The following is a 12,378-nucleotide window of genomic DNA, read 5'->3' as shown; positions in this document are numbered from 1 at the left end:
GAAGGAGGATATATATAATATATATAATATATATATAATAGATTACATGATTTGCATGCAGTTGAGTCTGGGTCTCTGCATGTTCAGACTGAAGACCTGCAGTTGGAGATGATGAATGGAAGGTTTTATTTCATGTCTTAAACAGATTATTCTACTGGACCTATAATCAAGCTAACAGGCTACTGATGAGAATGTCAGAAACATGAACAGACCTTGAGCTTAGCTGTAGGTTGAAGCAGGGGAGAGCAAGCATCTGCTTCATCTAAGATCTAAATTAGAACTGAAAGAAAATAATTTTTTCATGAATGGAAAGTGAACTGGACTATGCCTTAGGGTGGGATCATATTCAGGAGGTGGTACTGTCCATAAGGAGGCCACGAAAGGAGTCATGACTGTCCTAAGTCCTCAAAAGCAAAACTCCTGTGGCCTTACCGTCCTGCACTTCCACTTGGCACCACAGATTCTCAGAATATCCTGAGTTGAGAGGAGCATACAATGATCATCAACCCCAACTCTTAAGCAAAGGGCTTATCAGGGATTGAAAGCACAACTTCGTCTTACTGACACCCTGCTCTTACCAACTGAGCCAGTCTCGGCTGCTCTTCAACATGGTCAAGCCTCCAGCTATGCTACTCAAGGGAAAAGTGCCCCAAAAACTGATTTTAGCTTGTTTCCATCAAGTCTGCTTTCTTTCTTAAATGTGCACAGTTTTTTTGAGCAATAAAATATTTGCACTATCTTTTGGCCTGTCTTGTTGAAATTATTGTTCCCTCTGCAAAGTTCTGTGACAAGCTCTTCTTCTTCCCTGCTGTCGAGAAGGTTTATTACCTCCTCTTGAAAGTCTGATTTTCCTCATGTGTCATTTTATTCTCTACACAGTAAGTACTTTTTGTATTCTTTCTTCTTAGAGTCACCTATTGCAAGGTTTTTTGGAAACTGTGACAGTTTGTGTTATGTTTCCCTGTGATTGCTGTCTGTTCTAATAATACATTTCTGTGATAAGGACAGGTAGCTGCTCAGCCTTTTGGCGCTGCCTTTCCCTTAAAATCTATTACCAGAAGAACAAACCCAGAATGTATCATTTACATTCTCAGCAGGTCAGAATAGATCAAAATTTTCTTTTTGTACAATTGTTAATGTACTGATTACAATTCAGTACCTTGTAATATTTCTTTTTGGTTTTGTAATGCTTCTTAGAGGAACTTGCTGACTGAAAGAAAAGTAATAATATGGTGATCGCAACTATCAGTTGCTTTTGGTACCTTAGGACTTTATTGGATGTTACAAAGTCACAGAATTGCCACTTCACAGCTGGGAATCTGAAATTTTAAAGGACACAAATGTCCTCCCAATCTGAGAGTAGCATTTGAACATACACAGGCTGAAGTGGGCCAATAAAACAGCCCAGTTCTATACACTTTTGATTTTAGAGAAAAATACACCATTGGGATGGTGCAGCGCTGGTTCTTCTATTTACTTTGAATTAATTAAATGACTTGCAATAAAAGGACTTTTTCCTTCTGTGATTTTTTTAACCTCTGCCTGTAATATGTATCCAAAAGATGTTAAAATAGCTAAAGATCTCTAAGTAATTTTCGTATTTAAAACCAGTTAAAGCAATTTTAGATACACTACAGAAGGTAAAGGTATAATATATAAATATTGTGTACAAAATGGGGCAAGTACATGTATATTTCCTGCTTCTTTTGCATAGAAGAGTCACAGTCATCATCACTTAGACTTTATTTACAGAGCACTTGGAGAGCAAGGCAACTGGATTTGCCTGGACTTACCTTTCCATTGCATTTCTGAAAATCAGAAGTTTCTCAGCTTTGATTTGTATTTTGTATTTCTTGTCACTTTGTGAAGAAATCTGTGTTATCTGAGCACTGCAGAAAGCCCACACTTCAGCTGCTCATTCTGTCTATGGTAAAAATGCACATAAACATTTTCAATTGGAGCACTGTCTTTTTAAAAAATGTAACACTACCATTTCAGTAATTCTGCATTTTTTTCCCTTTACTTATGGAGATCAAAAAGCACTGTGTGTTGCTAAAATTAAAACTTTCTTTCCTTTGTGTTCAATAGTCCTTAATTTTTAGCAAGGAATTATTAAGTCATTTACAGAAGTTATCTACCAAAAGCTCCTGAGCTTTGCTATTTTATGTGGCTTCTATTTTATCCCTACCTCCTATTCCCCAAAAAGATTCCAGATGAATTTATTTTCCAGCACTTAATTACCACCAGAGATCAGATGTTTGGCTGATTCACAGACAAGCTTGGAGCCTTCCTCACAGCTGTGGTTTTTCAAGTAAGAACTAGCTTCCTGATTTCACCTTCTTCCCTCTTGTGATCTGATTCTCTTTGTGAGTAAGGGCTTCATCGCTCTTCATTCTTATATGACTGCAAGATTTTTCACTGTAGGTAAGGCTGGGGTTTACTATTTTATACAAATACATTTATATATCTAAGTGTGTATATATATATATATATATATATTTATATACACGCAGAGGAATTTTTATAAGAATATATTATTGAGTGCTCTATAGATTTTTTTTTAAAATTAGTTTGTGTTTACTTTTAAGGTAGTGTGGTAAAAAATCATAACAATCTTTATAAGTAACTGTGGCAATATTTTTTCTGTGACTTCATTTTAGCAAAGGGCACTGTTATCCTTTGCATAGTAACTTTTGAAAAAGCTGACAAGATAAAATTTTATGTAAAAAACCTGCAGTTTTTCAACTGTTTCCACTTTTTCCCTGTTTTTAATATTCTTTTCAAATATTGTTCGAAACTGGCATTTTGTTGTTGCGAGAAAAGTAAGTAAGTACTGTGTTCTCCCCAAAGGAAATTGGGGGTAAAATGGCTTTTGAAAAGATCGTTGCCTGCATTGAAGGGTTGTATAATGTGTCCTCTGATCAGACACCCTGATTATTTATTCTTCAATAATGAGCTTTCAAAGTGATCATCTGCAAAGGGTAATTTGATCAGTCGAAAAATATAGCGCTTCTAGTAAACTTGTACACACAGTTATGCAGAAAAACAACATATAAACTCTGGAAAATACAGTGAAGTTCACAGCAGCATACATTTATTCATTCCACAAGACAAAAAGAGATTACATCCCTAAACCTCACAGGGTAATCTCTAAACCTCGTTCCTCTAATGGCTATCTTTATACCCTACTTATTTTCTCCTTATTGCTGTCACTCAGAGGTTTCTCTCCTACCTCTCAGACATTCAGGATTATTCCTAACAAGTTTCTACAGGATTCCCAACAGTACTGTGCAGGTATCAATTTTTTTTAATATCACTTTGCAGGAGGTTTGTTAGTTGGGGTTTGGATTTTTGGTGTTGGTTTGTTGTTTTTTTTAAACGGCAACAGACTTTTCAGACTTCAGCAGAACCATGAGTTAATTACAGTTATTACTGTTGATCAGTGAAATAGGGCATAGTTGGAACGTCTCAGTCTTCTGTAGGCGGTATAAATGGCTTTTGGTCTGGTGATTTTCATATCCAGAAACTTTCACTTTAAATAAGGGGTGGAGTGCTTTATGGCAGCTTTGCATTTGTTGTAACAAGAAAAAGAAACAAAGCTCTCTCTTCAACACACAGGATCAGCCATTTAAACACTAATGCTTTCCTTCCTTCATTTAAAGCACTTTTTCCTTGTATTTTTCAAGTACAAAGTAAAGAAGAACAACTGCGTGTCCAGTTCCCATGGAGTGTCAGAGCTTCTTCCTCAAAGAGGTAGCTTAAACTAGACAGATAAAAAAAAGTTTCACCGTCTTATTCTGGATATAAAAATGTCAGGTATTCTCAGAGACTTATGCTTTTCACTTTATTCAAACCAGCAACTGGCAAACCCCAGTGAGTTTTCTGTTGGCTGTAAAATTTCGTCCTGCTCTGAATTTGGTGAATGATTAGCTGTCACATCTCCAAATAACACAGATATCTCTGACTCCTGCAGTCTTCCTCTTGCACTCAACAGTTGTTCCCTGAAACAAACTCAGCATCACTCCCCTTTTTCTGTCCCTTCACCTTTGTTCCCTCCCACCCAGCCCTTTACAGACCTTCTGTGTCACACTGTCCCTTCCTGCAAGCGTCATCTCTTCACACTGTCATTAGCTGACTTCCTTGCTTCTTTCAAAGTTAAGGCCAGAATGATCTTCCCTCTGCTGTCCATGGAGAATTGTTGTAAGAATACCAAGGTTTTAGCCAGGAGAATTGTGAGAATCGTGCTTTTTATGGGCCTCATCTGAAAAAATGTTTTTCAAGAGTTTCAGAATTTCAGCACAAATATTCAGAAAGAAATCAGAAAATAGGATGTCAGGGACACATCTTATGGTAGCAGTAACATTTTGCCCTTCCTATGTTTTATATAAACAACTTTTCTCCAGTAAAGTGTTTTTCATAACGAGATAAATTAAATCTTTATGACTCAATGGGAGGTTTTATTTTTTCTGTGTTGCTTCCTGTGTAACTCAGATGAGCTTCCCTTGGTAATATTTCTGATATCTTTTCTCCTATGTCACTGCTGAAAAAAACCATGTCTGTTGATAGGCATCAGTCAAAAAAATTACTTTCTCCAACCTAAAATGGTAACAATTGGACATCTGTGGATTTGTACACCTAGATGTGAAATCCAAATGTTAAATTAATGTATTAACAATGTTTATAGTTTTATTACCCTGTAATTATATCATACCTCCTGATTGTTTTTCTTTTCATCCCTGTCTATAAAAGGTAGTTGCCTGAACCTGTTGTGAATGTCTGCACTTCTAGCATTAGTCCCAGTGATGTTTTGCCAGGTTCAGTGGAAGAAAAAGCAGTTGTAAGGATGGAATTGCTATACTGGAGGATCTATCACACTGTGAACTAGAGACAGCTGGAGACTTGATTTGGCCCTGTAGCTATGTTTGGCATCCTTTCTGCCAAAAGTCTGCGTGGAAGGGGGCATTAAATGCAGTCTTGAACAGTGGTGGCTGGGAAGTTACAGCAAAGCTAAGCTGTGTGGTGTCAGGGAATTAACTGATTGTAATAGCACAGGGAGAAGGGAATCATTAGAGTTCTCTGAGCACACTGTTGACTGACTTAATGTTGTTATTCTCTTTCTGCTAGATTCCAGGAAAAAAGCCCTTTGTGTGCCTCTGTATTTTTTCATCTTCCAATCAGAATAACTCTGCAGAAGTCAGCATACTGGCTAGTATTGGCTAATCACTGAAGCCCAAGATGAAACTTATCACTGTTTGATTGTAGCAAGGGAGTCCTTCTGATATCTTGGTGGCAGCCAAGACTGGGCTTAACTTTGTTCACACCTGTGGTGCAATTGCATTATAAAACTACTTTCATGACATGGAAGACACTTTGTATTAATTATTCCTTATTTGTTTATTTTAAATGCCAACTTGCATTTTACTTTTATTTTATTAATGAAATTAAATATTTTAAAATATTAAAATATAGGTTATTCACTAATTACATTGGATAAGAGTCTGAGTTTTTTCTGTTGATTTTGGACAGCATTTTCTTCAATGAATGTTCAGAAGAACTTCATGGAAAACAATGCCATTATCCACATAATTTCACAGAGGCAAGGAAGTATTTTGCCATTGCCATATCTATCTGCTTCAGCTATCTGGGGGATGGAAAATAGGAGGGTTTTGGCACCCATGGTAATTTTTAGGAGTACAAAGCAGTGTTTTATGCTGAAAATAAATGCAGGATAGTTGGGCCAACAAAATAACAGAGGTGTTCCAAGCTGCAAGATTTCAATGATTATTTGTAAGCAGCACTTTGATTTTGTATTACATCAGATGGTCTCTGAAATACTTATGGGTAAGTTTTTGAAATGTTTATGGGTAAGCTTTACAACTTGTGCTATATAGTTTATATAAGTTTTGCAAAGCATTGTCCCACCAGATACAATTGCCTTCAGTGAGGACAACTGCCTCCGAGTGGGTCATTTAACAGAGCTAGAAGGTAAATCTCTGAGTTCTGGTTGAAGAAGTATGACAATCCTGAAGCTGGAGGATACTTGGCTTTCTAGATTGAATACAATATTAGAAATTCAGTAGTGGGAACTACAGAAAAACATGCTAACAGATAAAATTCCCCCTCTTCAGCTTCAGCTCCCTGAAGGTATTTTCAACACCGTTGTTATTGGTGAAGTTTTTTTACTAGTGCTCCTGAAACTGCCTTATCATCAGCTGATTTCCATTTTAAGGGAGCCTATGGCTGAATTTAGTGGAAGATCCTGACTTATTGGAGAACTGGAGAGAGTTTTAGCTAACAACTGGTCAACTGATATATGCCCATAAGCTAAAATTAGTGTTGCTTAACTGAAGGTGCACCAGCTCATAATGTCACTTTTGACTTATTGTAGACAAGAGAGGTCATCTGCAAGCTGCTGATGACAGAACTGTCACCTCCAATTCTTATCGCCAATCAGCACTTTTTTCCTGATGCCTTTCAGGAATTACCTGCTTGAAGTTTAGGAATGGCAGAAATAAAATGTTGAGCATTGGGCAAAACTTCTGTTGAGTAACTTGACCATGAGGATAGAGGAAGGATTGGTAAGTTGGTGCATAAACTGCATCAAGGGAGGGAGGACACATTTTTTCATTTTCTTTTACCCTTTGATCTCCAGACAGTCCATTAGAGTCTCTCTAGAGTAAAATGTAGAGAAATATCAGGATATGTGTGTAGCTATCTGTTGTCCACAGAAGACTCAGCTCTTCACACAAATGGCAGAGCTGCACAGATCTTAAAGGTGAAATTTCCATTGCTACCTGTGGGAATTTTACCACAGGAAGAGAACAGGTCTGGGCCCAGCATGTGAGATTGGTCTGTGTTGGTTCTGTTGACACTGAAGTTCCTAAAGAGAGATAACCCTTATGATGGCAAACTGATACTTAACAGTGTCCTGTCTGGGCTTGCCCGGACGAGTGATTCACTTGAAATGCTTTTTACTTTGAGTTAATTGTATGGCTTTTGGCACTGAAATTTTTAGCAGACAGATTTTTAGCATTTGCTGATTTCGAGATCTTTTGAACACGCAAGTAATGCATGATGTTTTAGGGTCACAAACATAATTTTGGCTTAGTGTGATGGGGCAATTTTTGTACAGTCATCTTAGAGGTGTTCTTCTTCATCCTTTGACCCCATGTGTAATGAATTTGGAACCAAACACGGTAACTTTAAATAGTGCTGCTCAGGGTTGACATTCAGGAAGCTGCTGCTGCCTTGGCATCTCTACTTTTCCTCTGACAGTGCTCCAGTCATTATTGTGAAATTTCCTCTCGTCCCTTTCCTCCGTATTAGAGATGTGATTCTTGGTCTCAGATCTATCCACACATTTTGCATGGGAGTTATTGTGTTTGTTCCCATTGGTCTATTCATGTATACTTAGGGAAATGCATGTAATAAGGGCTCTGAGTCCCCAAAATCTTCTTACAAGGCTGGCTACATAACCTTACCAATCTGAACAACTTGAGAGCTGCCATAGAGTGTGGCTGATGTACCACTATTCAGATTTTCAAAGCATTGGATTCAGAAAGGTTTCTTCCTGGAAAATTAGATAGATAAAAAAGAATAAACAGATTAAAGAGAATAATGTGGGCAGACTTCACTACACAACTGGGGTATTACGCATTTTGGTTGATCCTTTGATCCACCTTCCAAATGCCATGTTAAATACAATTTATGCTGAACACTAATATGAGAGATCTCCTATTTATTCCTTTGTTATTTCAAAGTTTGGAATGACTGTTCAATTTGTACCTTGGTTTTCAGGACTGTAGTCATAAAATAACTATTGTCAGACAATATATTAAGGATAAGAAATGGATGTGTTCATAAAATACGAAGTTTATAAGTAAAAGGGGGCACAATTCTGGTCTTCTCTTTTTTCCAAAACCCAACCCCCAAATTTCATACACATTAATGTATAACAATGAATGGATGAATTAACATGAATGAAATACATATTTATTAGCTAATTTACCATTATTTTATTGCAATACAATTTTTTACAATGCTGTCAGCTGCATCCCAATTTCTCCATTTAAATAATCTTGTATAGCATCTTGTCGTTGAACCCCCTTTGCCTGTAACAAGAAAGAAAGAATCTGCTTTTCTACTCTTATATTTGGAATGTGATTCTAGGTCCTGAACTTTGAATTTATTTGCTCATGAATTTTACTCATGCAAAAGTCTCACTTGAAACTAGTAAATGTTTAGGTAATTGAGGATTGTCCACATGAGATCAGATTTGCAGAAGTGAAATTTTACTATGTCCCAGGCAAAAAACAAAACAAAAAAAACTAAAATAAAACAACTGTTTAAAAAAAAGTGTTTGAGACCAATTTCCCTACAGAGAATGACTGGTTAAAATCACTTTTCCATAAATGAAGAGATGCTTCCCTAGTCACTAACTAGTTTTTAGAAAAAATGTTTGGGGAGAGGTTGAAGAGGGGAATAACTGCTAAACAAAATTCACTATTTATATTTATTGGGAAATTATTGCATACATACATACAGCTTAATTTTTGTTGTTTTAATCTTTAGACTGGAGGACTCAGAATGGAAAAAAATTAGAAATATATATTTTTTACTTTCTTTGAATTGAATTTGTTTCACTGGCTTGAAAAAACCGAGACCATGAACAAGAAGCATTTTTCCCTGTTAGATGTTAAAATACACAAGCACAGTCTTTTCATGCATTCAGATCTTGAGCCAAAATTAACTGAAGCCTACATCAAGATTCACATTTTCTTGACTGGATTTTTCTCAGATTTATGAGTGGAGGACATTTTTAGAAGTCTAGCAAATTATGCAAATGGAGCCCAATCAGTGTTGCTGTAACTGTAGCGATCCTTATTGCGTCCCCAGAATCTCCCCAGACAAAGAGGTTTAAGATGCAGTGACAGAAACGTAAAGCTGAAAGTCTTTACAAGAGTCTATGCTTCTGTAAATTTCTGTTAAAAGCCTCCATGGCAGCTTATCACACACTGCTTTGGAGAGCTTGATTGATTTCATACAGATTGTTTTGCTGCTAATGAAGCCAATCTCTTCTTTCCCGGCACAGAGAGCAATTGATCACTTCATTAAACACTTCTATACATAATCTCCCATGACTGTACTTTTATATCCAAGTTAAACATATCCATTCATCTCACCTCTTATTCTATAGGGCTTGTTTTCCCAGTCTGTTACCCTTCGTAATTTTGGAGTGCAGTGCAATTAATCTCTCTTTCAAAATCAGGTCCAAGAAAGGATACAGGACTAAATCTGTAGCGCACATTAGAGTAATTAGCTTCCAAATCTGCTATATACCACTCCTCTGAACAACATCTCAGGATAGATTCCTTTTTCTCATTCTTTCTAAGGATTCTATGCTGTGCTCCATCTCATTTTATATGTGCCATTTTTTTTTTTCTGAGCAATTTCTTATAATATAAATTTGTCAATTTCAAGCAAATTTGATTGAAGAATACATGAGGATGCATAGTTCTTATCAATTTTGTGAAAATCTGTGTCTGAACAGGTAACAGAGAGCTCAGCTACCTTCCTAGATACAGACACCTGACAGGCTGGGTGGTTGGCATGTATGCCCTGACCATTCTGTCACTGAAATCCACATCCAGCTTCCTCTTCATCTGGCGCGTAAGGGAAAAAAAGGGGATTTGAGAGAGAGAGGAATTTGATAAGAGTGAGAGTATATTGCAAATATTTTTGAGGGAAGTTGACATTTAGGAAGAAATAGCTGCAGGTGTTGATCTGGAAGAGGCTAAATACAAGTCAATATTTCATTGGTTCCACCACTGACAGCAATTTAGAGGGAATTTTTTTGTTTGTTTTATTTTGAATTTGAGTTTGGCCATTTGTTTGCTCATTGTCAAAACTTTGACCTGCTGGCTAATTTTCAGATTGCCATACACTGTAATCCTTATATGATTTCCTTCAATTATGCTCCTGGATTCCTGGTGTTTTATGCCTTCTTCCCAGGTGCAGTTTGCACTTTGAAGTACATACTCTAAAAAAAAAAAATAATTGGGGGGATTACACAGGTAACTGAAATATAGCATTTAGATGCACTTGATGGGAAATTTCAGTTGCTGTACATAATAGGACAGAAAAGAAAAATTAAGCAAAAAGTCATCTTCATATACCCTCACTTTTTCCCAGAGGAAATCTGGACATCTTTTCAGCAGTCCTAGTTTACTTTGCCCATGCTTTTATAAAGTTTGTACTGAAATGTTTAATGCAGAGAATTCCTTGCTTACCCCAAAAGTTATGCTTACTGCATGAAAACCCTTCTGCAATATGAATATGTTAGATTTGTCTGCTGAGACTTCTCTTGCCCTGAGGAGTGGAACCAACTGGGCAGTGAGAGAGACTGGCCATATTCTCACTTCCTTACAGTGATCCCTTTTAACTCCAAGGTTACCTGTGCACTTGGTGCTGGTGAAGAGTTTCACTTTGTTGTCTGCAAAGGACAGGTTGTTTGGATAGAGAATTCCAGCCTGCAGAGCTCAATATTTCCCAAAAGGATGGGATAATTCAAGTGTTAACAGCAAAATAGACTATAAATTCAACAGTTGCAATAATATTGCTGTTTAGTTGATTAGCCTTTACATAAATTAACTGCATGTTCATCTGACTTATTCTTCTTCATTTTCCAGTCTTACCAATCTGATGCTGTACTCGTAATTCAGACAAACTAGAACACAATCAATGACAAAAATTGACTAATTCCAGATGTAAATATTAACATGTGGGAAAGCTGTATACAGCTGCAATATTTGCATTTACAGTGCTTATACAATGTGCCAGAGTAGACAAAAGGTGCACAGGCATTCTATTTATGGCTTAATTTTGGAATGATAACAGAATGTTTATTTGAGTTTTGGTAATTTTTACTGTAGAAAATGAAAATATTTCCTTAAATATTGGCAGGCAAGACATCCGTTGAAGAGCAAAAGAATAATTTTTTATTTGTGTGACTTGTGAATTTTTTATTTGTGTGACTTTATTATATTAGGTTCTCAGTGTGGTGCAAAAATAGCTGCACTTTTCACATTCTTTTTAATGTCAAAGAAAAATTCAAAGCATTTTACATCATTAAAGATGAAGCTTCTGCTGTTTTTAAAAGAGCAGGCATTAGTCCAAAAAATAACTCTGAAACCAGGCATCATTGCATGACCTGTCTACCTTGAGAACAAAACTGGGAGATGTGAATGGCCAAAGATATCCATCACTGAAAATTAGGTCTTCTACATGTGCAGTGTCACAGTAATTTATGGGACTTTCACTTTACTTGTTAATTATGATGGATAGAAGAGCAGAAAAATATGTGATCATCTAAGACTTTTGTAAGTAATCAAAAATCAAAACTGATATTAATGTTTGGTAAGAAGAGTGGGTCTGCTGACCCTTGCTCCCAGGTCAAATTTCCCCTAAAGATGGAGTTATAAGGATGAGAATGCTGCCTCTCCTTTATCTAAGCACATGCACATGTGCATGCACATGTATGTATATATCTGTATGGGTATTTCTTTCTAGATACCAATTTAAATGAGAGAACTAAAACCAGACTTATGATAAGAGGCTTTAATAGCTTTATAAGCTATTATATCAGCATTTTGTGAATGAGGAAAGGGGAGGAAGCCAATATGTTTCTGTGTTGATCTATATGTACCAAACACAGAAATATGCACATGAAAGCATATGTATTTACATATAAGCATATGTAAAATAGGAAAAAGTAAAGGCTTGACTGTAAAGCTAAAAATCTGAAAGCAGATGCGTCTTTTCCTTGAAATGAGACTTTGTGGGCTGCAAAACCACTTTTCGTCATTTTTAAGTCTTCCCATGTCATAACGTTGGTAAGATTAGATTCACTTGTTGTCTTTCCTCTTGGTTCTCAGGTCTTAAACAGTGCTGAGAAGCACTTGGCAAAGAAAAAGGCAGCATATAAATCTTCAGAGGCATGGATAGAATCTGGAGTGGCAGAGTAAACCATAACTTGAACAGAGTGATCCTCAGGGCCAGACAGTGGCAGTGTGGGACCCTCCTCAGTAATGTCTGGTACAGATGTTATCTACAGCTGTTTATGTAAAATTACTGCTCTGCACGTCTCAGAGCCACCAGGGGCTGTTAGGTTTGGAAAAGCAGCATTCAAGATAAAATTGCTCCTGCAGGTCTTTGGAAGCCTAGTTCTGCTCCCAGACACTTTCCTGATTCTGGCCCACATTTTGTGTCCCAAAGAGCTGTAGGATGGAGCCTGTGTTTTTTACCAAATAATAGGTTGTGGTGTTTTCTCTGAAGCATCACAGCTGTTCTTCTTCTGTTTCTTCCATTTATGCCAATGCT

The 12,378-nt window shown here is 36.8% G+C and overlaps 1 long non-coding RNA gene across 2 annotated transcripts in view; it reads left to right on the top strand.

The window, feature by feature from the left end:
- The first annotated feature begins 2,286 nt into the window (after positions 1–2,286).
- Positions 2,287–12,378, top strand: part of LOC132341753 (uncharacterized) — a 32,230-nt gene continuing 22,138 nt past the window's right edge. Inside the window, exons 1-3 of one of the 2 annotated variants that reach the window (XR_009490299.1) lie at positions 2,287–2,424; positions 3,687–3,753; positions 5,125–5,481. This is a non-coding gene — a long non-coding RNA (uncharacterized LOC132341753). Of the gene's footprint in view, positions 2,425–3,686; positions 3,754–5,124; positions 5,482–12,378 lie in introns of those variants that run through there. The other variant, XR_009490298.1, reaches the window with a different exon arrangement.

The sequence above is a fragment of the Haemorhous mexicanus genome, chromosome Z (assembly GCF_027477595.1).
Source record: "Haemorhous mexicanus isolate bHaeMex1 chromosome Z, bHaeMex1.pri, whole genome shotgun sequence".
Taxonomy (NCBI): Eukaryota; Metazoa; Chordata; class Aves; order Passeriformes; family Fringillidae; genus Haemorhous; species Haemorhous mexicanus.
Note: the sequence above shows the minus strand (reverse complement) of the source record. Positions and strands in the feature narration are given on the sequence as shown.